Genomic DNA, 27,833 nt, shown 5'->3' on the forward strand with positions numbered 1-27,833 from the left:
GGTTGAAATAGAGGAGGGAAAGAAGCAAAGTTATTGGAGATATTTTTGGCTAGATGCCAGAAATCACGAGGGGAGTTAGATCCTGAAAGGTTTTGACATTTTCTGTTAATGAAGGAGTTTTTGGCTAATTGGAGAACAGACTTGGCATGGTTCCGGGCAGAAATATAAAGATTCTGATGATGGAAGGCTTAAGTACCTTTTGTGGGCCACCTCTCTCTATCATGTATAGCACGAGAAAAAGCTGTGTTAAACCAAGGTTTAGAAGGTTTAGAACGAGAAAAAGAATGAGGAATGTAGGCCTCCATGCCAGACACTATCACTTCTGTTATGCGCTCAGCACACAAAGACGGGTCTCTGACACGGAAGCAGTAGTCATTCCAAGGAAAATCAGCAAAGTACCTCCTCAGGTCCCCCCAACTAGCAGAGGCAAAACGCCAGAGGCACCTTCGCTTAGGGGGATCCTGAGGAGGGATTGGAGTGATAGGACAAGATAAAGATATGAGATTATGATCGGAGGAGCCCAACGGAGAAGAAAGGGTGACGGCATAAGCAGGATTAGAGATCAGGAAAAGGTCAAGAATGTTGGGCGTATCTCCAAGACGGTCAGGAATACGAGTAGGGTGTTGCACCAATTGCTCTAGGTCATGGAGGATAGCAAAGTTGTAGGCTAGTTCACTAGGATGGTCAGTGAAGGGAGAGGAAAGCCAAATATATAATAAAATATAAAATAATAAAAAAAAAGCCCTAATACTGGAATGCAAGAAACAGTAAAATAAAAACTAGGAGAACAAACTAACTGACATATCCAAAATACCACAGTCATTCTGGAAAGAAATTGAATAAAAAACTTAAAGGCTGTAAGACAAACACTTCCCCCTACATAATATATAACAACAACAAATTATAATGAGACAGAAAAAGAGCCTGTATTCAAAAACATCTGGGAAAATATATATTTTTTTTACATTACCCCTGAAGAAAACAGGATGCTCCGTCAATGTAATGAAATCAGAGTAGAAAATTTCTTAAACCTCAATAAGCATTCTGCACACTTTATACTACAGCAGATCTACAAAGACTAAAACCAAACATCCAACTCTCACTTCATATTACATTACCTGAAATACAAAGCATAATAATACAATTTTAAAAACAACTCCCTTGTACAAGAAAATTAACAAGAAAATTCTTAACAGAAAACTTAACAGTAACTTAACAGAAAATGCACTGGAGACACTAAAACTCATCTTCATCTACTCACTTTCTCTCGGATACTTCCCTACAAAATTCAAATCATCAAAAATTATTTTAATACCAAAAGCCAATAAAAAAAGAAAGACAGTAACCAGCTAGATTACAAGCCTATTTCACTTCTCGAGGTCCCCGGTAAAATATATGAGAAAAATACTAAACAAGAGGCTGAGAACATACCTCGAAAACAAAAAAGTAACTCCCAGCAAGGATTTAGAGCGAAAAGAGGTACTGACACCGCGTTAGCCGTCACCACAGAAAAAATAGCTGAGGCTTTAACTAACAAACATCAGTGTTATGTAGTGTTAAGAGACGTGGCCAAGGCTTTTGATAAAGTATGGCACGCTGGACTTAAATTCAAAATATGCACCTAGGACTGCCGGACATATTCACAGTCAATATGTACATTTCTTGAAAACAGAACAGCGTATATCAACATAAAACATTACAATGGTCCATCATTCCAGATTAGAAGCGGAGTACCACAAGGAAGCACCCTTTCCCCAACACTGTACATAATCTACACAGCAGACATCCCAGCTCCAGCAAGCGGATCACTTAACATAATGTACATAAATATCACACAAATAATAGTTCACGCCTGCAGGTCTCGAAAAATGATGGTTAGAAGAGTAGAAAGCGAAATAATATAGATAAAACAATTTTAAAGAAAAATTGAAGATCAAAATTAACCACGGGAAATTCATAATAACTAACTCCTATAGGGCCCGGGATGGTGTCATGCCGTGATTCCCCGAGTGACGTGAAAAGCCTATTTGTAGACTAAGGGAAGTGTGCCTCCACGTAGCGCCCGCTGGTAACGTAGGAACAAACTTGTTCGTGAGGTTCAGGATAGGTCCTACGGCTAAAGTGCTTCCCCACTAGATGAATGTGAGGCAGGAAGATGGACAATATTTCATCCTCCCTTATCAAACGTTCGTAGAGCAATGGGGTTCCGCCAGGCTTCGGTTCCCAGAACAGCCTCACTGATCTGGAGTCTTCCTGCTCTCTATCCCGTTTGGATGGGGGCCGTTAGGGTGATTTGCTGAGTCCTGTGCCAAACCCACTTAGCCTGGGCTACAGTAGTCACTCTGACGTTTCTGGGATGACAGCCCGCCAGGGGGACGGCAGTGCTCCTCCTGTCAGAAGTCCAGCGGGTTCATGTCTTTGATAAAGGAGTACACGGTGCGATTGCAGTACCAATCTCTCCCCTCGTCTGAGGGATGGGCATAGAGCCTCTATGTTCGTCCTGAGTGCCGGGGGCGCTCAAGCAGAATGTGTCACGTCTGCGAATGATGTTTCATACTGTGACGGGCCTTGTGGAAGGTGGCCAACCGCCTGGTCTGAGGGTGGCGTTCTCAGCCGGAATCTTATCGAATCTTATCGGGTGAGAGCCCAGGTAGGTTTCGCATTGTCTATGCATTCTTCTAAGGACAGAAACCTGTCGTTTCCCCCAAGGGGGGATTGTTCACCGCCTAGTACCATTGCTTCTTGTCCAAGCGCGGGAACAGCGGTCAGACAAAGTATGACTCGATCAAGGTAGCCTGTGGTCTGACCATTTTGAATTGAGCGTTTAGGTGTTGTTTTTTCCGGGAATTCCCCGGCTTGCGGCACCGCCAAACCTTGTACTGGGCCAATGATCAAATTAGAGCCTGTGTCGCTGATAACTTTGCTCCCCACACACACCACTCTCTCTCTCTCTCTCTCTCTCTCTCTCTGTATATACAATCTACATTTCAACAATTTCGTCTACGAAAGTGGCAAAAAGACAACGGTGAAACTACTTAACGAATTGAGAGACCCTACTTTCATAGACATACTAAATAATAACAATGAGAGAGAACATGGATGGTTGAAAAAAAAAAAAAAACAAGCTTAACATTAAACAAACAAGAGCCAGCCTCATATATACCCATAACTAACAAATATCTCAAATTTATATCATACTACAGTAAAAATTATACTTATCATACTTGCCATCCACCGGAAACTTATCTCAACACTATATCAACTAGCAGAACACTTGAAAGGGAAAAATAAGCATAAGTATTATTCATTAATTAGTACATACCGAGGCAGCCTAATACAGTTGTAGTGCATTACAGTCACACAGAAGTGCAATGACATGCACGGCTCTCCCCTCCATCTCGCCGTGCGTCCTGAGCCGTCGTGGCAGGACCTGTGTCTCATCTTCTGTGGTCCTGGGTCATTGGAGACACTTCCCTGTCCTGACGAGGTGTTTTAGTCCACCGGGTAGCCTTTCGGACCCGGCAGTGAGGCTGGCGTTCAGGGTTGGCCCTGCACCTTGAGTCGCGGCTGCTGCTCAAGACTAGTCAGTAGGGATGGTGAACGGCGGCCATCCAGCGAGGGGCTCATGGAAGCTATACTCTGCTGAGTATCTCCAGTGGAGGCGACAGTATGTCCAGGTGCCGCGCTCTTTGTGCAACGACACCAGACAGTGGCCGGGTGGTATATGAAAAAAAAAAAAAAGTAGATTAAACATCATCTCATATCATAAACAAAATATGGTCTACTCTTCTCTCGAATAGACAATCGTGTATATATATATATATATATATATATATATATATATATATATATATATATATATATATATATATATATATATATATATATATATATATATATATATATATATATATATATATATATATATATATATATATATATATATATATATATATATATATATATATAACGTTTGCCCACCACCTTTCGCACTCTTCTGCTGTATTTGAGTTTCATAAAACCTTTCTCTTCTACTCACGTATTCTTGGTTTCCCCCAACGTGTCCCCCCTTTTTCCATTTGTGGGATCTGGACAACAGCCATTTTCTGAAACAATCTGTCCTAAGAATTTCACTTTAGTTTGTCCAAATGCACAGTTAGAAAGGTTTAGTTTTGCTCCACTCTTATTTAATTTTTGAAATAGTATATCCAATCTGGTGGTTATGGTATTAAAATCATGGGCCCAGGCAATAACATCAAGGTAATTTCTGACCCAACCTTCTCTTACTAGTGGGGTTAAGATTTGAGGAATTTGTCTGGAAAAAAATAGCTTAGGAACAAGAGTCCAACAGGAATTTTTTAAAATCTATATAAAGAGATACTATCACTGAAGGTGATGACATCACGGTTGTCCTCGTGTAAGGTAACCTGGAAGTACGCTTCTTTCAGATCTAGAGTGGCATAGTATTTGCGACCTGCTGCGGTTTCCACTAGCTCTTTCAAATGTGGAAGGGGATAAATATCTGGTGCTAAATGCTGATTTACGACCCTATGATTATAATCTATAGACACATTTTTTTTGGTTCCATCAGGTTTATTTTATCAAAACCAATGGACTAAACCACGCTGTTGATAGTTCTATAATCTGTTTCTCTTCCATTTCTCTCAGCATCTCTGCAATGATCTTTTTTGCAGCAGCCGAGTTTCTATACCTGGGTGCTCTCACTGGTGTTGGGTTGGAAATGTTAATTTTTGCAAGTGGTAAATGGTTCTAAAATCTTTCTCCATTTCTCTCAGCATCTCTCCAATGATCTCTTTCGCAGTTGTTGGGTATCTATATCTGAGTGTTCTCAGTGGTGTTGGGTTGGAAATGTTAATTTTTGCAGGTGGTAGATTATAGGTTCTAATTTCATTTGAATCAATAATTAGTAATTTATTATATTTCAGAACTGCTGAGCTGAGATTCTCTTTTTGGGTTTTGATTAGGTGTTTCCACTCAGGGTTGTTAGTAACTGTCTCAGTCTTTCCTCTCTACTGCCCTCAGTTTCTACTTGGTCCATGGTGCATTAAATAATTTTGTATAGGAGTAGCTGAGTATACCTTTGCCTCATCTACCACTCCTACTTCATAAGACCCTAAATAAGTTCCTGGAGATATTTTGATATGGGCTTTACTTGGATTTTCACTGGGGAAGTATATTTGTTGCTGTCCATTTACTGTGGTACAAAATGGGAATTGGGTACACTTGGTATTCTTTTCTGGATGGATAATTACGGTAGTCCTAGGGTTTTCCTTTACACTGACTGGAATTAATTTTGTTTGGTAAGGGCCAGATTCACCTTTTGGTCAACACTGAGCTGGTTAATGGACTTAGATTTATAGGGAATGACAGTGACTCTCTTTACTCGTCCTCTTTTCTGGACGAAACTGATAGGATAGAGCTCATTTCCCTATATTAGAGTTTGTTCCTTATGATTCCAGGTCATTTTATCTTTTCCCAGAAAATCACAACTCAACAGCAGCTCCGAACTCGATAGCTATCCAGCACTACGGGAAACCACCACCTTTTGCATACTTTCTCTCCACCTACTCCTTTGTTCAGTCACACTGAACCCAGTATTCTTAGGGGTGCTCCTGTTACTTCTCTCAGGAGGGGCGTTTGGCACGTCTCTTATTAATTTCACAACTTAGTTTCTGTGCTACTGATTGCTGAATTAGGGTATAGTCACTATCGGTATCTACTAAGGCCCGCACTAGCCGTTGGTTTACAATGATGGATATGGTGGGGGATGTATTTTCCTTAGTTAGTCAGCTACGGTATCTAGTCGCCAAACACTCTTGGGTGTCATGCTCTACGGTATTTCTTTCTACTGCCCTCTTTCATTAAACCTTCTAGCTTTTTTTTATCATTCTTTAATTTGGGTTACTAATTCATCCAGATTACAGGCTGATTTTTCCTGAGCCACTTTTTCCTCTCTCTTGCTTACAGCATACATTTCTGAAGAAGATTTTACCAAAAGAAACTTTCTCTTGTACTCCACTCTATCTATAAATTTAGTGAGAGGGTAGCTCTTTTCTGAGAATTCCTCCAGTTTTTCTCTGGCCTCTGGCAGCAATTGATGACAAAGTTTTCTTTTAATAGTTTGGTCTCTATTTGGAAATATCTCTCTGGGGAAATGAGTTTCTATTACTGCATACTGGCATCTAAATTTATGATTGAAAGAATAACAGCTAGTTTGCTAGTCACATTGCAGCACTTTAAGTTGCTGCCATGCCCTGTCAAAGTTCATCTCAGTGGTAAATTAATTTCGAATGAAAGTTTTTGAGATATCCAAAGTTTGACAAATTTTTCTGTTGTTGATTTTGTACTAAGAAGACAATTTGAGAGCTAAGTCTGGTCTTTGCAATCTGCACTCTAGCCTCATCATCTGCTGTATCTTGTTCTACTCTGTCCAAGAACATAAGCAGTTTTCCTCGTGCTTCCATTCCCTCTAAGTCATGTAAAGAAGCACCCTGGTGTCAAGTGCCCACGAGATCTGTGACTCCAGGGGTCGACTGCAATAAAGCAGGGCTAACACAAAAGGAGAGCAGTGTTTGTACTGATGCCACAGTGGGGGCAGAGTGCCCAGAGGCCTGTCCTGCTACAGGCAAGGGTTTTGACAAGTCAGTCAGACTCATCTTTGAGTCAGTGTGCTGGGGGCTGACTGAAGAATCGCAGAGCCACTGCAAGAAGCACCTGACTTTGGTGAGAGTGTTGCCAAGGGTGAGGCTGAAGTGGGTTGTTTGTTTGATGGCTTGCCTTATCCTGCAGAGCCTCTAGGCCTAGGGGGTACAGTCAGGCGGAATTCTCGCCTGGTGTTGAGGCTGTGGGCACCAGTACTCAGTCTGGGCCCCAGCCAGTTGTGTTTGGTGTATCAGGGATCGCTGTGGAGGGCGGGGAGAATCCTGACTGCTGGGGAGGCGGGAGTTTCTTCCCCTGCGGGGTGCACCGGAGGTGGGAAGCAGGCTGCTCCCCTGCCGGGACTAGACACGGTGGGTGTTTGCTCACGTGGCGAGCCACCCGTGCTGGCAGTGTAGTTAAGGAGGGTTCTGTTCCTCATGTACGAGTATGTGCTTCCCTTCTACTTGCCAAAGCAGGAGTGGATGGCAAGTAAGATGAGAATCGGGGAGAGTTTGTTGACAGTAACACTATTGTGAATAGCCGGCGGAGAGAGGACAGAGGTTTCTTACTCCATTTTGATGTATCATCCGCAATTAAGAAGGAACGGGTGCTAGAAGCACGTAGCGGCCTGGTGTTTGGTCGTTTTGGAGTCGGGATGACTCGGGAGTGTTTGGGGGGGGTTTGGTGGTTGGGTGTGGCCACGTTTGTTGGGCGTAACCGCGTGGGTCAGGCTGGCCATCCTGATGACTTCCTGTTTGGGGCCTCTCTCATTTATGTTATGGCCGGTGTTGTTTCCCCTGGTGAAGGGATGATTGATGATGTTGCTCACCCGATCAAGTGAGGCTGCCTGTGATGCTCTATTGCTTGCTGCTCAGGAAGCACCTTCAGTGTTGCTAGGGGCTTTGTTTAGTTGAGTTGTTGTTGATGATTGTCATTTGCTGTCCCGAGAAATTTAGTCTGTGTTGGTGGATGTTGATTTCCTTGAAGCGACAAGGTATCGTGTATGATGAGAAATGAATGCACACTGGAGCGGTTGCTGGGATCAGTGGGGTTAGCCCAGAAGCACCTTGGCTGGGCTGTGCTGTGTCCTGGAAAGGAGCAACCGTCAGCTCGCTGCGGCGATACCTGTGCCATCAAGGGGCCGGCGGGAGAAGTGCAGAGTGATAGTAGTGTTGTACCTGACAGTGAGACACAGGCTTGGTGGTGCCACACCCGGGAGGTACTATTTTGTTTTGTTAAGAACGGCCAGACGACCCCTCTTAGTTTTGCCAAGGAAGTGGCAATTTTATTTTGTCAATCTTATAGTTGTGGCATGGAGGCTTTACAGAGCCAGGAGCGGGGTAGAGGAAGTAATGGTATGGGCAGTGCAGGCCCGAGTGAGAGTAGTGTTTTGGCTGGGAAGTATTTTGCCAGGCCCTGCCCTAATGATGATGCATTACAAGACTACGGTCTCTGCTGGTGCAAGGGTGCAGGGATGTCTTTCCATGGTGACTCTGAAGTTTGAAAGCAGTTCAGCCACAATTAGCTGTGTAGTGAACTTTACTCCCTTCTCAGGTCCTGACAAGGCCTGCCGTCCAGGAGACAGTAAACAACACTACTCTGCTTGAGGCTATAACACGCTGTTGGACGGTGGGTAGATTTGTTATGGAGGGCGGATGTCCAGCGAGGTGTTATACCTCGACCATATACATGTTATTGTATGTTATAACTGTTTTTTCTTAGACATAGTTGTCGATCCTTTCACAGCTGTGGGTGTTAAGTGCTGTTAGAGTATTATCCTTGTCTGTAGGTCGGTAAAACAGACTGGCGACCTCAATTAGTGTGACCTGGAGTTACAACCATTGTGTAAAGGGTGCAGGAGTCACAAGGAACCCTGTTCACTCACACGAGCCCAGCACTGAGTCCACGCAGGAGGTGGCTCAAGGAAGCTTGTCCAGGTGCGGCAGCTTTGTGAACACACACGCACACACACACACACACACACACACACACACACACACACACACACATATATATATATATATATATATATATATATATATATATATATATATATATATATATATATATAGGGACGAATGAGTAGGTTCTTCTTTATAAAACACTGAGAAATGACTCTATTATAAAAAGGGAGGTGATAGTGACCGGCGTTCTAATCCAGATCTAAGGGGAGTGAAGGACATATTTTACTGACTAGACCATGAGATACCTCACGGTTCAATATGCTTAATCTGTTTTTTTTTTTTTTTTTTTATTTCTTTAATTTTTTTTTTTTTTTTTAGCGTCCTACCATAGCATTACATGAATCTTATCTTACTTTTAGGTTAATTTCTGGTGCTTCGTTAATTTAATGTGGCAGCATATATATCCGAACAGTCCAAGGCATGTTTCTGCAAAGCGTGGTTATGGTCTTCGTGAAGTTCACCAGAGTACACGTTAGGAGGTATCTTCACCATTCACTTCACATATTGCTTTGTGTAGTCACGATGATCTCTTATTACGAGGAACGCATCACACTCAAGACAGCATGTGACACGAAGCAATTCGTCTCGCCTGTGATTTTGTGACAAGAGCTCGCCTTAATTCTCATCCACATGAAATTATTAATTTTTTCATTCACGGTTCAGCGCGATTCAATTTGTAGTTAGAGTTGAATATGGTATAAGGTATAAGGTCGAATGGTATAAGGTCGAAACACTGTATTAATGAACTATTTAAAGTAAAACTTATATTAGTGTTCGATTTTTATTTATTTATTTTTTTACATGTCATGAAGGATAAACAAAAAATAGTCGAAAAAAGAAAAAAAGGAAGGACGGAGAAAGAACGTCCAAAAATCTGTCCCTCTTTAAAAGTTAGCCGTAAATAGTTTGTTAAATTATTTCCAGAATATTATATATTGATACTCTTTTTCATAAAACAGTTCAAATCATACGAGAGAGAGAGAGAGAGAGAGAGAGAGAGAGAGAGAGAGAGAGAGAGAGAGAGAGAGAGAGAGAGAGAGAGAGAGAGAGAGAGAGAGAGAGAGAGAGAGAGAATCACGCTTACCAGATGAAAAAGTGAAGACAGTTATTTACTTCTTGCATTAGTTAAATGGACTGAATAAGGGTGAAAATGAATAATAAGAGCTATGCAGAAAGGTCATCTGAGCTGGGAAAAGCATGCCATTAGTAGGTTCAGAATATCAGTAATCCATTGGAAATAGCGTTAAAAGACAGCAAGAAATGCAACACTGCGGCGATGAGGGATATTATAGACCATTAGTTAAGGAATGGGAGTTAATGAATAAGAAAAGTGTTTGTTTTTACGGTATTACTTCAAGCTGCGATTGGAACTGCATCATATCAACACTCCCAAAGCATAATGGCGTTTCTCAGTTTTAGGCCATTTTGAGGTATTGCCGCAGTGAAAATCTTTGTGGTAAGATCTATCATCCCTTATATATATATATATATATATATATATATATATATATATATATATATATATATATATATATATATATATATATATATATATATATATATATATATATATATATATATATATATATATATATATATATATATATATATATATATATATATATGAGCTTTAGTTTCTGAGATATAGTACTTGGGTTCATCATCGTACCTCACAGAGGCGTACATCGAGAACGTCCGTTTGTTAGTGTACAGGATAGCCATTGCCAGCTTGTTGAATGGGCCCTTTTTTTGTCTACCTCAAATTATTATTGATATACAGGGTGTCCCGCGAGTTAAGGTGCATATTTCAGGGTTTGATAGTTCAAGTAATTTTAAGTCGAAAATATCCTATACATTATATATATATATATATATATATATATATATATATATATATATATATATATATATATATATATATATATATATATATATATATATATATGCTGTGTCTTGCTTTATTTTCCGAGAAATTAACGTGTAAGTTGTGTGTTGTGGAAACCGCTCGCCGAACCGCCTCTTTCCTTCCTCCTCGGCTCGCTACTCGAGTGGCGCCGCGTGGCATTAAATGATAATTTTTCGTGTACAATCTAAACAGTTAAATCATCACAAAAGACAATTAACAAATGTCATTAAATTTTTGTGTCAGTGAAGAAAATATACATTGGTTGTTAAGTGTTACTTATTAAACGTGGCAACTCACTGCAACTGTCACTCCATTGACACTCAGGTCAACTCTTGGCGTCTTGACACCTTAGTGATAGGCCTCGTCAATCAGCTGATTGCTAGAGTACGTTTTTTTGCCTTTCACATTCAGTAACATTGAGTATTCGAACATGATATTCATATGATGATATTCATTCTGTGATATGAATGTCCGGGCTGCTGCAGCGGAATACAGATGCAGGTACCAGACACAAGACACCCTGAGAGTAGAGTATTCTACAGAGTGTATCAACATCTTCCTGTGAGAGGATGTTTCTCCTATAGTCTGGTACTTCTGCAACAACTGAACGTATTGGAGCAGCTCAAGACTGTATCATCTGGTTGACAGTACAAAGCCCCACTATCATTATAAGAATACAAATACAAATACAAATACATAAAGGGGAAAACTTCACGGAACATAGCACAATTTGACATCACTTGGAAAGAATATTAAAAAGATATTTACAGGAGTGGCAGGAACACCAGGTAGTCTTAATGAAATTGGTTAGTTGCTATGTACGTTTAAAAAGTAGCACTTAACAACCACTGTATTGCTGTATTACCCGTACATTTTCTTCACTGACATACACACACACACACACACACACACACACACACACACACACACACACACACACACACACACACACACACACACACACACAAAAGAAAAAAAAATAAAAATAAATAAAAAAAAAAATAAATAAAAATAAAAAGAATAAGTAAAGAAATAAATAAATGAAAGAAAAAATAAATAAAAATAAAGATAAATAAATAAATAAATAAAAGTAGAAAATAAATAATTTGTCATTTGCTAATTGTTTTCTGTGATGGTTTGACTGCGTGCGTTGTATACAAAAGATGACTATTTAATGCCACACGGCGCCACTCTAGTATTTATCTATTTATTTATTTTTTAAATTTCGCTGATATGTATCCAGCTGGGCTATATAGAGCCGTCTGGAGGAAGTCCTTTTGTTATCTGGTTACTTTGGGGGTGGCGTCTCCACCACGATCTTCAGGAAGTCTGCAGTAGGTGTTTCAAAAATAATTTTTGCTGCAGCCTCGCGGACTGCCGCGCTCCCTGTTCCTGGTGTGCCTCCAGTGTTTTGTCGCAGGGATGATGTTGCTGGACATTCAATAATGTTGTGGAGGAGGGGACAGTCTGTGGTTTTGTTGCAGTGATTGCAGGAGGTATGATTTCATTTGCGATCATCTCCCCAGGGGAGAGGTATCCCAGGCGGATTGTCTCATGGTTTTGTTGGGTAGGTTTGGTGGCAGAGACAGATGTTTGAGTTGAGTGGCCTGTGCGTATCAAAGACCCGAGGGTGATCCTTTTGTTACCTCGGCGGCATGTTCTTGTTTCATGTTTATTGAGATGTGTTTCTTGATGTTGCTTTTGATGAGGGTAAGGCTCTGTGTTGCTATTATATTGATGTTCTCTTTCGAAGCTGCTTCCTTCGCCGCGGTGTCTGCTTTGTCGTTGCCATGGATCCCAATGTGGCTTGCGATCCATATGAGGCATAGCTGTGTTCCTGCTTCTTGGAGCGCTTGAGCTGTTTTGTGTATGAGTGTTACTAGGTGTACGTTGTGTTTTGCCTTGTTCTTTTTCAACGTTTGGAGAGCTGCTTTGGAGTCTGTTGCGATAAAGGCACTGCATGTCATGACAGTCTCGATGTATTCTAAAGCTCCTTTGATGGCTATGAGCTCGGTTTGGAGGGAGGGGGCTCCGTTGGAGACCCTCCACCTCTGAGTCATGTTTTGGGAGACGAAGGCAGCTCCGGCTGCTCCCGTGTCAGGATCAACTGATCCATCGTGTATATTGTCAATTCGTGTTTGTGTACCAGAGGTGTGAGTTGACGGAGTGTGATGGCTTTGAGTTCTGTGGGGATGTATAGCACTTTTGGAGCTTTCAGCCAGTCTTCTCTGATCCAGGATGGCGACGGTCTCCAAGGCGGCGGAAGTGAGTATTCCGGGTATGGTTTATCCTTTATGTAGAGAATGTGAGTCATATCCGGTGTGGTAAGAGTTCTGGCTGCGCTCCATGCCCATGTCTTCTTTGTGAATAGTCTTGGATCTTGCTGTTTTTATTTTTTCTGGGACCGAGTATTACCTTGACGATCTTGACATCTTGGCGACTAATCCGGTGGTGAGTTGCTGCACTCTGTAGTGGATGGGAGGTGTACGTGCTTCTTCGCGTAGATTGCAGGTTTTGGTCCATCTAGGGACGGATAGAATTAAGCGGAGACACTGGTTTTGTGCAGTTTCGAGGGTGCTGAGTGCCTTCTGGGAGGCTGTGAGGAGGCATGGGGTACAGTAGTCTATTAAGGGATCGGATGGTATTCCTGTTTTTTTTTATGTAGGAAGGACACTGGCCAAGGGCAACAAAAATCCAATAAAAAAAAATGCCCACTGAAATGCCAGTCCCATAAAAGGGTCAAAGCAGTAGTCAAAATTGATGGATAAGTGTCTTGAAACCTCCCTCTTCAAGAAATTCAAATCATAGGAAGGTGGAAATACAGAAACAGGCAGAGAGTTCCAGAGTTTACCAGAGAAAGGGATGAATGATTGAGAATACTGGTTAACTCTTGCGTTAGAGAGGTGGACAGAATAGAGGTGAGAGAAAGAAGAAAGTCTTGTGCAGCGAAGCCGAGGGAGGAGGGGACGCATGCAGTTAGCAAGATTAGAAGAGCAGTTAGGATGAAAATAGCGGTAGAAAACAGCTAGAGATACAACATTATGGCGGTGAGAGAGAGGCTGAAGACAGTCAGTTAGAAGAGAGGAGTTGATGAGACGAAAAGCTTTTGATTCCACCCTGCCTTGAAGAGCAGTGTGAATGGAACGCCCCAGACATGTGAAGCATACTCCATACATGGACGGATAAGGCCCTTGTACAGAGTTAGCAGCTGGGGGGGATGAGAAAAACTGGCGGAGACGTCTCAGAACACCTAACTTCATAAAAGCTGTTTTAGCCAGTTCAGATTATAAGTAAAGGACAGACCGAGGATGTTCAGTGTAGAAGAGGGGGACAGTTGAGTTGAGCATTAAAGAAGAGGGGATAGTTGTCTGGAAGGTTGTGTCGAGTTGATAGATGGAGGAATTGAGTTTTTAAGGCATTGAACAATACCAAGTTTGCTCTGCCCCAATCAGAAATTTTAGAAAGATCAGAAGTCAAGCGTTCTGTGGCTTCTCTGCATGAAATGTTTACCTCCTGAAGGGTTGGACGTCTATGAAAAGACGTGGAAAAGTGCAGGGTAGTATCATCAGCGTAGGAGTGGATAGGACAAGAAGTTTGGTTTAGAAGATCATTAATGAATAATAAGAAGAGAGTGGGTGACAGGACAGAACCCTGAGGAACACCACTGTTAATAGATTTAGGAGAAGAACAGTGACCGTCTACCACAGCACCAATAGAACGGTCAGAAAGGAAACTTGAGATAAAGTTACAGACAGAAGGATAGAAGCCGTAGGAGGGTAGTTTAGAAATCAAAGCTTTGAGCCAGACTCTATCAAAAGCTTTTGATATGTCCAAGGCAACAGCAAAAGTTTCACCAAAATCTCTAAAAGAGGATGACCAAGACTCAGTAAGGAAAGCCAGAAGATCACCAGTAGAGCGGCCTTGACGGAACACATACTGGCGATCAGATAGAAGGTTGTGAAGTGATAGATGTTTAAAAATCTTCCTGTTGAGGATAGATTCAGGAAATTAAAGCAATAGGACGGTAGTTTAAGGGATTAGAAAGGCCACCCTTTTTAGGAACAGGCTGAATGTAGGCAAACTTCCAGCAAGAAGGAAAGGTAGATGTTGACAGACAGAGCTGAAATAGTTTGACTAGGCAAGGTGCAAGCACGGAGGTACAGTTTCGGAGAACAATAGGAGGGACCCCATCAGGTCCATAAGCCTTCCGAGGGTAGCAAGGTCATGGAAAACATTATTGCGAAGAATTTTAATAGGTAGCATGAAGTAGTCAGAGAGTGGAGGAGAGGAAAGAACAAGCCCAGAATCGTGCAAGGTAGAGTTTTTACCAAAGATTTGAGCGAAGAGTTCAGCTTTAGAAATAGATGTGATAGCAGTGGTGCCATTTTGATGAAATAAAGGAAGCAAAGAAGAAGAAGCAAAGTTATTGGAAATATTTGACTTTTATGGCTAGATGCCATAAGTCATGAGGGGAGTTAGATCTTGAAAGGTTTTGACACTTTCTATTAATGAAGGAGTTTTTGGCTAGTTAGAGAACAGACTTGGCATGGTTCCGGGCAGAAATATAAAGTGCATGAGATTCTGGTGAAGGAAGGCTTAAGTACCTTTTGTGGGCTACCTCTCCTATCATGTATAGCACGAGAACAAGCTGTGTTAAACCAAGGTTTAAAAGGTTTAAGTCGAGAAAAAAGAGTGAAGAATGTACGCCTCCATGCCAGACACTATCACCTCTGTTATGCCCTCAGCACACAAAGACGGGTCTCTGACACGGAAGTAGTAGTCATTCCAAGGAAAATCAGCAAAATTCCTCCTCAGGTCCTCCCAACTAGCAGAGGCAAAACGCCAGAGGCACCTTCGCTTAGGGGGATCCTGAGGAGGGATTGGAGTGATAGAACAAGATAAAGATATGAGATTGTGATCGGAGGAGACCAACGGAGAAGAAAAGGTGACAGCATAAGCAGAAGGATTAGAGGTCAGGAAAAGGTCAAGAATGTTGGAATGTAAAAGGCCGCCTTTACTCTTGGTGAGGCTCCTCCTTTGGAGATGGACTTAAGTATGTTTGCTCGGGAGTCAAGTCTGTCGTGTAAATAGTTGACGTGTGTCCTTTTGTGTGAGCTTGTCATCAAGCCAAACTCCAAGATATTGGTATTGATGGACCCAGGAGACTTCGACACCGGCTGTGGAGATAGGCTCCTCGGGTGGTCTTTCCGCGAAGGACATTGCTTTTGTTTTGTTAAGGTTCAGCTTGAGACCAAGTTCTTGGCATTTGGAGTGTATGAAGCTGAGGGTGGTCTTGGCCTTGGTTTGGTGTCTTCTCCCGACAGCTAGGAGGGTGATGTCATCGGTGTAGATGAGAAGAGAGACACCTTGTGGAGAGGGAGTAAAAGTACTGCCTCAACTAGGGTGTTAAAGAGAAAAGGGATTAGAGCGCTGCCTTGTGGTGTTTCGTTTTCATGTTGATGGTGGAGGGAAGAGTGTCCTTGGAATTTGATCTGTGCACTCCTGTGAGAGAGAAAGTCCTTTGTCCATTTGAGAAGGCGGCCCTTGACATCCTTCTCCGCCAAGAGCGCGAGAATAGCGGTTTTGTTGGCCAGTTCAAAGGCTTTTTCCAAGTCTAGGAATATGGCTGTAGTTTTGGTGTAGGTGACTGTCAAAAATATGTGGCCAGGCACTCTGTGGTGCCGGTGCCTTTTTGTATAGGCGAAAATGTTTCTGGGAAATTCCCCACACACCCATTGTAGTCTTTGTAGTATCATTTTCTCCATGGTCTTGCCAATGCATGAGAGAAGAGAGATAGGCCTGTATGCTCCAGGTTCTTTGGGTTTGGGGATGGGTGTTATGTCCGCCTCTTTCTTGTGAGGGAGTGAGGCAAGGTTGTATGAGTCGTTGAAGAGTGTAAGAAGGCCGGATGATCGTGCTTGTTTGATCATGCTGTGTGTGATCTTGTCTGCTCCAGGTGCTATGTCCGTGCATGTTTTTAATACAGTGGTGTGTTCTGTGTGGGTGACAGGGATATCAGTGTCTACTTCCTCGCCGCATGCTGTTGCGATCCTTTCTGATCTCTCTGCACGCGCTGCATTGAGTGCCTCTGCAGTTTCTCTTGAAAAATTAGTTGATTTGCATCGGTTGGTGAAGCCATTTGCTAGGTGTTCGGCTTCTTCTTGCAGGCGTGGGTGAGTCGGCGGAGAGGGTGGAAGGAAGCCTTGGATAGCTCGAAGTTTTCTCCACATGTTTCCCAAGGAAGAGTGGGAGTCAAGGGATGTGCACCAGTGCACAGTTTACTGCCACTCGAGTAGCGAGGCGAGGAAGGAGTGAGGGAGGCAGAGGCCCACCCAGGCGAGAGGTTTCCGCAACATACAGCTTACATGTTAATTCCTCACAAAATAAAGCAAAATACATAATATGTGTATAGGGTATTTTCGACGTAGAATTACTTGAACTATTAAATCACGAAGTATGTACCTTAACTCGCGGGATACCCTGTATTCTGAATTACACAGATTTATTCATCCTATTTTCTCTTGTAGAGATGCAATTCTGGAACACATGAATAGATTCTCAAGAACGTTTTCAAATCAGTGGTGGATTAAGGAGAGCTGATTTGGCTGTAGCCAGGGGCCTTCGATCCCCATTTTTTTTTTTCCAGTCTCAGCAGGTCAATAACAACTAAAAACTGTGCATAGTCATACAGGGGATAAGTATGCCACTCTGATCCACTTACCCCTCAAGGTGAGAATCATGTGCCTCCTTACGGTTCTAATAACACTCGAATGTTTATTATATGCAGTAATAAAAAATAGTGATGGCCTTCTTATGTCATGCTTAAATAAGAAAATAAATACCCGCCCAAACAAAGGTTTTCTTTCAACTCGGTACTCTTAATATTTTCATGCAGCACTGAATGTTCTATTTCTTGCTGCTGTCATGGATAATCTCTTATCAGATCGATAAATTAATTGAGAAATTTGTATAATGTAACTTCCTATATATATGAGGCCCAAACATCCCAAAGGGTGGAAATAATTTTCAATATTTTCTGATAATAGAAAGCATGATGTTAGGTAGCCATTGTTGTTTACACTACAACACACCAGGGAGGACACAGGAAAGCAAAACAAATATAGAGGTACAGTTCTCCATCATGACCTGCCACAACTGATTTACTGGTTATTGACACTAAAGTCGGCTTCACACTATATATACAGGGTGTAACACAAGTTTTTGCAAATATTGAAAGAGGTGAAAGAACGTGTAATTCTAAGTAGAAAATGTTCTATACACATATGCATTTTAAGGCTTTGTTTACCCGTCAGAGGAGTTGAAAATGTATGGGACTCGTGGGTGTGCTCTGCGTGTAGCTATGAGGTGACGGACAGACGGTTGCTCTGTCACAGCCTCAGAAAAGCCACTTGGTCAAATTAAGAATGGTTTAATCTTATTTTTTGCAGGCTGTGGAATATTACAGTATCTTATAACAAGACAAATGATATAAAAAAAACATGTAATTTACCGATAAGCATTACACGACAACATTATTGCAGTGATTAAAAGTACTCCTGTAAAATGCTACGTGGCATCATCACTCAGCAGTTTTCAAGGTCAATCGGACTCGCTCCCTCCCCTCCTCCCTCGCTTCTATGATGCCACGTAGCATTTTACAGGAGTACTTTTAATCACCGCAATAATGTTGTCGTGTAATGTTTATCGGTAAATTACATGCTTTCTAATACCATTTGTCTTGTTATAAGATACTGTAATATTCTACAGCTTGCAAAAAATAAGATTAAACCATTCCTAATTTGATCAGGTGGCACCTCCGAGGCTGTGACAGTGCAACTGTCTGTCCGTCACCTCATAGCTCCAGGCAGTGCACACCCAAGAGTCCTATACTTTTTCAATTCCTCTGACTGGTAAATAAAGCCTTAAAATGCATATGTGTATAGACCATTTTCTACTCAGAATTACACGTTCTTTCACCTCTTTCATTATTTGCAGAAACTCGCGTTACACCTTGTATACCACTTTAACTTTCTGAAAATTGTATTAGGTTTCTGAGGATTATGTACTATACACTCACCTTCTAGAACGACGCACCATGACAGGGTTGGCAACTTATGGGGAGTTTGGAACTAATCCGCCGGATGTCGCTACTGCATGTGCCCCTAGTGACATAAGCTAATATATTGTTATTGTAAATCCCATGTGCATACAGATGCATAGAACATTGATCATTCTGATACTTTCCAAATTCTGCATCAACTTTTAAATATTTTGTATGAATAATTTTGAGAGAAGTTGGTCATAACAAACATCTTTCGCGATTATTCAGTAATAAGTGATTATTTAGTAATACTGTTATCACTATTCAATTCGTCCCATTTCGATTGTGGTCCATTGGAAATCAAAAGAAGACTATTGAGGCAACGAGATCACATAAAATGTAAGAACAATATAGACACGAAAATAATGTATCTCAGTATTCAAAATGTCCCAAGAAACCATGAGCTGAATATACCATCCACCGAATTCATCCTCAGAGCAGCGAGATGTTCACCACGTGATGGCAGGGCGCAAATGAGGCATCGAACCGTACATCTGGCATGATGTTCACGCATACGTTGACACCCGAGTTCTGGATAAACCTCAAGTGAACCTACACCAGCATGACGTCACGAATGTGAAGCCAGCGCGGTATTGACCCACCGTCTCCCCTAGTACCCACTTAACCCCTAAAATAAGGGGACATTCCTCGCGGATCACTCCCAGCCAGGCTAGTTTTGACAATTCAGGAAAATAGGTAATTTTCCATCACCGATTTCTCAACTCTGCCTTGACCGATTGCTTAAAATGTAATAGCAACACACTTATAAATTCTTCCTCTCTAATCTCCCACACACCCAAATTCTCTAGTTGATGTGGTTTCTCTGTGGTGAGGTGAAGTGAAGTAACTTTCAGCGCTTTCTCAGCCTGTGTTCGGATGGTTGCGTGCCATGTGGCGGCCGGACTGGGGTCCCAGCTGGGGGGCCACAAACCTCCTTTATCTGCTTCCCTCACCAGCATCTCTGTCACTCACTCACATAACGCCAAAAATCTATCATTTGTATTTTGTATTTTGTATCATTTGTATCATAGTATTGCTGTCTGTCACTTATAACATACAAGAAAAAAAAAAAATGTACCTAATTGTCACGGGGAGGATGTACAGGAGCGAAATACAGTCTACTAGTGTTTTATTTTTCTCCGGTAAAACCACTTACGAGATTTGAGAGAGTAACGTAATGCGTAACGTAAGGCGTAAATCCAAGAAAATGAAACTTTCACAAAAGTTAGGAACTGGTAGTGAGGATGTTTATGTCCATAAATTAAAGTATTTTCATGACCTGACATTCCTCACTGATAGTGATATGATAAGATCTTTGTAAAAAATAGACAGAAGCCACAATACCGAGGATACCGATGATTCGTCTGCAGACACAGCATCTGATACTGCGGCACGTAGCCATGATTCTCTCTCTCTCTCTCTCTCTCTCTCTCTCTCTCTCTGAAATTGCTATAGTGAGAAGACCTACTGTACACCAAGAAAATATAATAATTTCATATAGTTTGCCGCTTATTAACAAGTTAGTTCTGTCTATGGTGTGTTACTTTGGTGTAATTATTACATGACGAACCTTTTGCCAAAACTATCTTAATTAAGAACAGTGTTTTATGAAAGGGTAACTTGGGAAATAGTAGGGCTAATCTGGACAATGATATCGTGTGTAGAGTTCAGTTAGTAAGAAAAGTCACTCCAAATAGTTTATTATGCAAAACATAATTGTTATCTTGTGTTTATTAAAAACACAATAAATCTTATACGATATAAAGTGTTATATGATACAAAGTATTTATGACTTCGTCAAAAAAATAAATAAAAATAAAGAAATAAATAAAATAAATAAATAAATAAATAAATAAATAAACGGTATATGTGCATATGTGGTTTGTAATAATTACCTTTCATATCTATACGCATTGTGCGAAACTGTATTGGCACAATTTATCTATTGATGCTCATGAAAGTCTGATAAGTGAAAATGCTGAGCTAATACATGAAACCTACAGTATGCACAACAAGTACTGATAGGCTGATAGGTAATATGTTCCAGGCGTATGGAATTTTATCTATTTATTGGTCTTGTATAGGTCTGTACTGCCATGGCACAGCACCTTCATCATTGAAGTACTCCATAAATTCATGGTGTACAGTTTGGATCTCTCTACTTATGTTCCGTCCTGTTCCTTACAATTGTAACAAGTACGTAGCTTCACACCAAACACCAAGAACAATTATACATCTTGCAACGTCTTCAGAATCCAAAGATCCATCAGGTGAGTGACATGGTCACGTCTGAGAATGTTATTCAAAGCTGTGCACGTTAAAATTACCATTTCAAGCTTTGCTTGGAGACTTATAGTTGAAAGCTTATAGTTGAAAGAAAAATCCTAAATCGGGTGGCCAAAAATGTCAAAAGCAGTCTCCACCGTATGTCGAGTCCCAGCTAAGCGATAGGTAAAGAAAAAAAAAATTGCGTTCCCTATTACTTTGGGTCCAGTGTGAGAACAGTTTCAAAATGTGACGCTGCAAGGAGAAGGCGTCGTCTGCCACAAACATATGGTAGCCTCCTCTCAGTTCCTTGGAGCTTTCTGTCAGTAGGCAGACCTGCTGTTTTTGTAGCAATATGACTGCTGAGATTCCTATTGTCCGACACATCGCCGTCTGACATCCGCCCATTGTATCCAATATGAGCTCACAATTGGGACCACATATGGCCATGCTGTGGTTGCCTTTGTAATTATAGTAATGCATAGTAATACGAGCCACTGTTATTTGGAGGCCTTATTAATATATGCTTCCCATCAATGGCTCCAGTGCAGTTGAGGAAGTTCCATCATGTTTTGAAGCCATGTGCCACAAGTATTCACTCGTCTGGAGTTGTAGGTGTGTAGGTGTCGGGAGTGTCGTTGCAAATAACTTAAAAGAAAAGAATTGTGAAAATCAGATTTATGCTCAGAAACGAATATAGGATATTTTTATCGGCCGACTTGGAAGGCTTTCGTCATCTACAACAACAGTAGAGTAATTGGCACACGAAGAATAATTATGATGTTAAAAGAGAAAATGCCAATGAATCTTTACGTAATGTATATATTTATTGTTACATATATATAGGCTAAATAATAACGTTATTAAGTTTATGTTGACACTATTTTTTTTATCGTAAATGATAATTCTTTTTTGTAATTGGCATTGTTGCATGCAATTAAAGATAGGTTTTGGAAAATAAAATTATTTTTACATTGCTATTGGTCTTTCTCTTCATGAATAACAACAGTATCTATGGTAGTATAACCTCTTCATAAAGACATTTGGGTTTTATTAATTTATAAACATTTTTGGTAATTTTTTTTATCAACATTTTTGACACCCCTTGTTGAGGTCAAACTGCTACTTGCTACAACCCTCTCGACTTCCTCTATGCTAGTAACCTTGGATGTCGAAGTTTCGACGATTCAGTGTGGTGCGAATCCTCGCACGGACAACACTTTTTTTGTAATGTGTGATACTGGTTTTTCGTAATATAGTGCATTAAGTCTGAGATAGTGGTGTTGATTAGTGTTAAGGGATTCCAGGATGGCCGATAGGAAACACTGCCTCAACGAATGTTTCGTCTCACCTGCATTTCACTGAAAGTGTGCCGTATAAACAAACCACTAGAAATGCGAGTTGAAGTTTTGTTTCGTGGAAATTGATTTCTTCTCCCTTCCCCATCAAACAGCAATGTACCCTCTCCAGATACTTAACGCCGGATGCTCTGATATCTATGAATGATCTGTGTTAGGGTGGCTGCGGCTTTTCGTTTACGAGTAGCTCGAGTTGGTGGAAGGATAATCCGAAATGACTTCTGAAATGTTGAGTAGCGCATGTCATATATGATAATTTTCTGCGCCCCAATAGGTGCTGATCAGATAAACATTATCAGACAGCGATAGAACCAGAAGTGCACTAACATGACAAGTAAAGGGGACACTATAAGGTGATTGCTTTGTTTATATTTTTTCTCCTCAATCAAGCCCCATAGCTCGATGTATCAATACACATTACATTGCACGTTACAGTGTTATACTGTGATACAGCATCATTATTTACTTATATTAGCATCACCGTAATATCATTACACATAATGTACTGTTTATTTACATAAATATTAGATTCATCTGCGTAGTCATCCTCCAGTACCTCGTATATAGCATGTTTCTGGGGTTACGCAAGACAAGCTTTGTTTAAATATACGTGTAGTATACTGCAGTGCCGAATATGTACATCCAGTTGCCAAATATATCAACGCTGCCTTCAAACGAGCTTCTGCTGTTATACTGTTTCTCATGTTGGTGTCTTTTTTTCATTATATTATATATTATATTCTCTCTCTCTCTCTCTCTCTCTCTCTCTCTCTCTCTCTCTCTCTCTCTCTCTCTCTCTCAACAGAGGCTGAAGGGCACTTATTTAGAATTATGTGTGATATCATATTACTGTACAATTAAAAGGCATTTAATCATTGAATTTTTGTTTTACTGTTTATGCCTTGTCATGCAATAAACAATAAGAAAACATCTTTTTACTATCATTTCTCTTGGAAAAGTCTGCTGTATTTCTTTGAATATTGTGATTATTTATCATAAATACCACTTTTAATTAACAGGTCTACATAACATATATTTAGGAAACTTTAATGTACTGCTGATCGAAAGCTCCGCCCACAGATTAGATAAGCTCCACCCACTGGCTTCAAATGTCTGGATGGTAACGGCGCGGGAAGTCGCCTCAGAGGAACAGCTTCCCAAGACAGAGTATTTATTTATTCATTTTTTTATTTAATAGATGTAGGACAGTTCAAAGGCTGTGGTATGAGTGAATAATTTATCAATTCTCGTATGTCATTCCAAAAGCTGTGACTCATGAATGTATACATTTGTGTGTGTGTGTATATATATATATATATATATATATATATATATATATATATATATATATATATATATATATATATATATATATATATATATATATATATATATATATATATTACATAACAAATATAATAATATATATAATAGATTCTCTTTTAAGCATATGAGATTGTAAGCGACTGCAACTTATGCACTGTTCAGCTTCTGCTGTGCTTTTCCTATTTGTCTAACTAATTCTCTTGTTTGAGCGGCAAGAGCCCCGAGGAGTTGTCCAAAAGTTAAATTGTTGTATGTGACGTTTCGTTCCTGCCAAGGGAACATCTTCAGGGGAAGTGAGGCAAGGAAAATTCTGTACTTGTGTGTTGATGGACGTTTCAAAACTTGTAATGTAGATGGCTTCTAAGAATAGTAGTCGGCGTGGGTCTCACTAACGACTAGGAAGAGGTGCTCAATATGGGCACCTCTTCCACGCATCGAATTAGAAGTCCTACTCGACGATATTCAAAACCCTGAGAAGGCTAGCAAAGTTGAGACTTCTAATGATCTCCAAGCATCCTTAATAGCAGAGGTATCGAAACAAAGAGGAGCCTTTCACAGCCGCGAAGTCACAAGAAGACACGTGCAAGCAGCAAAAGAACTCCACAGCAGAGAAGACATCGTTATCAGAAGAGCTGACAAGACTGCCGCCTTCGTCATAATGAAGAAAGAAGAGTACTTATCAAAAAAAAAATGGATAGAATTCTTTCCGACGATACTAAATTCAAGAAAATTACGCGCAATCCCACAAATACTATAAAAAAGAAGATCAACGACACCTACGAAAAGATCAACGCTGCTACATACTGTGCAAACTTCCTCCCCAAGCTCACGGGGGAATTCTCGCCCGGCTACGCTTACGGCAACGTTAAAACGCACAAGCCAGGAAGTCCGCTCCGCCCTATCATCTCTCAGATGCCTGCTGCCACATACACCTTGGCTAAGAAACTAAATGACTCCCTGACTCCACACGTGCCGAAGGATTACGCACTCCATTCTACACAAGACTTCTTGGAACTATTGGAAGCAGCCCCAGCAGCCGATAACTACATTATCGCTTCGTTTGATGTGGAAAGCCTTTTTACTAACGTCCATGTAGACCGAACGATTCAGCTGATACTCAATCTCGTGTACAGATGTGACGACAAGCAACCAGTCAACATACCAGAAGAACACCTGCGCACCCTCCTCGAGATCTGCACCAAAGAGGCACCCTTCACCTGCCCCCGAGGAAATCACTACCGCCGACGGCGTGGCCATGGGAAGCTCCTTAGGAGATATTTTTGCAAATTTCTTCATGGAAAGCATTGAAATTACGACTCTTCAAGACCACCACTACATCGAGACGGACGCTACATCGATGGTATTTTTGTCAGAGTAAAGGACGTGGAAGAACTGCTAGACCTCAAGTGACGCCCTACCTGCTCATCTGGCCTGAATTTTACATTTGAAGAATCTATAGAAGGGCGTCCTCCCTTCATTGATGTCCTAGTCTCCGCCTGCAACTCTGGTTTCAAGACAACAGTTTACGTGAAAGAAACCAACAGAGGACTCTGCTTTAACTGTAACAGCGAGTGCCCAAAACGCTACCTTCGTTCCACGATCAACGCTTACATCCATCGAGCACTTTCCCACTGTTCTTCTTGGAAAAGCTTCCACTCAGAACTCGAGAGGCTCAGCCAAATCCTCGTCAACAACGGGTATATAAAAAGCGACATCATCGCAGCAATAAATCATCCCGTAGAGAAGTGGTACTGCCAGCCAGAGGACAACACAGATAAAGAAAATATCAAGTTATACTACCAAGGCTTCATGTCACAAGACTACAAAGCAGGAGAAAGAATGATAAAAAATATTATCTACAGAAACGTCAAGCCTATAGATCCAGAAAAAAGACTCCAGCCCACCATCTACTACAAAAGCATGAAAACATCAAAGCTACTAATTAAGAATCGACCCATGCAGACAAGGACACCTTTGCAGCAAGACTAAATCATTTACGAGCACACCTGCACTTTAGAGGGCTGCGGACCTCAATCTTACATCGGGATGACTCGGACTACAATGTCGAGGCGGCTTACCTTTCATCTACTAGATGGAGCAATCAAGAATCACTAAAGACCCAAACACAGGGCAAATATAACACGAAAAAAAATGGAAGGAACAAAAATTTTAGACAATGAAAGAGACACACGCCGACCATTATTCTTAGAAGCCATTTACATTATAAGTTCAGAAACGTCCATCAGCACACAAGTACAGAATTTTCAAGTCCTTCCCATCCTGAAACGCAAAACACGGAAAACCCCCACGCCGCCGATCAGCCAATGAGAAGCTACGCCTACCCGCTCCCGACAAGCCGCTTCTCTACCAATGAGAAATCACGCTAGTCTTTACCCGCACTGAATATAAGGTACAGTAGACAGGTCTACATGCTACCTTGCCTCACTTCGCCTGAAGATGTTCCCTTGGCAGGAACGAAACGTCGCATACAATAATTTAACTTTTGGACAACTCGGGGCTATTACCGCTCAAAAAAGAGAATTATTTAAACAAATAAAAAAAAAACACAGCAGATGCAGAATATATATATATATATATATATATATATATATATATATATATATATATATATATATATATATATATATATATATATATATATATATATATATATATATATATATATATATATATATATATATATATATATATATATATATATATATATATATATATATATATATATATATATGTTACAGTCAATACCTGAATCCAGACAATTTGTAAAGTGACTTATTTTTTCAGGCAATTTGTGAACTGCCTGGTTAGGTTAGGTTAGGTTAGGTTAGGTTAGGTTAGGTTAGGTTAGGTTAGGTTAGGTTAGGTTAGGTTAGGTTATAACCTAACCTAACCTAACCTAACCTAACCTAACCTAACCTAACCTAACCTAACCTAACCAGGCAGTTCACAAATTGCCTGAAAAAATAAGTCACTTTACAAATTGTCTGGATTCAGGTATTGACTGTAACATATATATATATATATATATATATATATATATATATATATATATATATATATATATATATATATATATATATATATATATATATATATATATATATATATATGCGTCTTCTTCAATCCTCCTTAAGCAACCCGGAAACGGGCATTTTCCGACGTATGGTACCACCCTGCACTTTTCTGCATCTTTCTGCAGACGTCCAACACTTCAGAAATTAATTAGTTCACGCAGGGAAGCCACTGAACACCTGAATTCTGATCTCTCAAAAATTTCTGATTGGGTAGAGCAAACTTAGTATTGTTCCATGCCTCAAAAACTCAATTCCTCTATCTATCTACTCGACACTACCTTCCAGAGAACTATTCCCTCTTCTTCAATGACACTCAACTGTCCCACTCTTCTATACTGAACATCCTCGGTCTGTCCTTTACTTGTAATCTAAACTGAAACTTCACATTTCATCTCTAGCTAAAACAGCTTCTATGAAGTTAGGTGTTCTGAGACGTCTCCGCCAGTTTTTCCTACCTTTCCAGCTGCTAACTCTGTACAGGGGCGTTATCCGTCCATGTATGGAGTATGCTTCACATGTCTGGGGGAATTCCAGAGTTAACCAGTATTCTTAAATCATTCATCCCTTTCTCTGGTAAACTCTGGAACTTGAATTCCTTCAAGAGGAAGGTTTTAAGATGATTATCCTTCAATTTTTGACTACTGCTTTGGACCCTATTCGGGGACCGGCATCTGAGAGAGTCTTTTCTTTTTTATTGGATTTTTGTTGCCCTTGGCCGATGTCCCTCCAAAAAAAATATAAAAAATAAATAAGTAAAATAAATAAATAAAATAAAATAAAATAAAATAAATAAAAATATAAATAAAAATAAAACAAAATAAAATGAAATAAATAATAAAATAAAATAAATAAAATAAATAATAAAAAATAAATAAAATAAATAAATAAATAAATAAATGAATAAATAAGAAACAAAAAATGAAAAAATAAATAGATAAATAAATAAATAAAATTAAAATAGAAATAAATAAATAAATACATAAAAATAAATAAATAAATAAATAAATAAATAATATAATCATTTTGATCCGGAAGGTCTTTACCAAACAAAAAGAAAAGAATCGGTCCTATGTGATTACTTTTATTCAACTGTTAATATCACAAGGCCTGGAAGACCAGCTATTCAGTTCTAAATAGCATAAACTTCAAGGAGCGAGT

Source organism: Scylla paramamosain, chromosome 27 (genome assembly GCF_035594125.1).
Source record: "Scylla paramamosain isolate STU-SP2022 chromosome 27, ASM3559412v1, whole genome shotgun sequence".
NCBI classification, from domain to species: domain Eukaryota; kingdom Metazoa; phylum Arthropoda; class Malacostraca; order Decapoda; family Portunidae; genus Scylla; species Scylla paramamosain.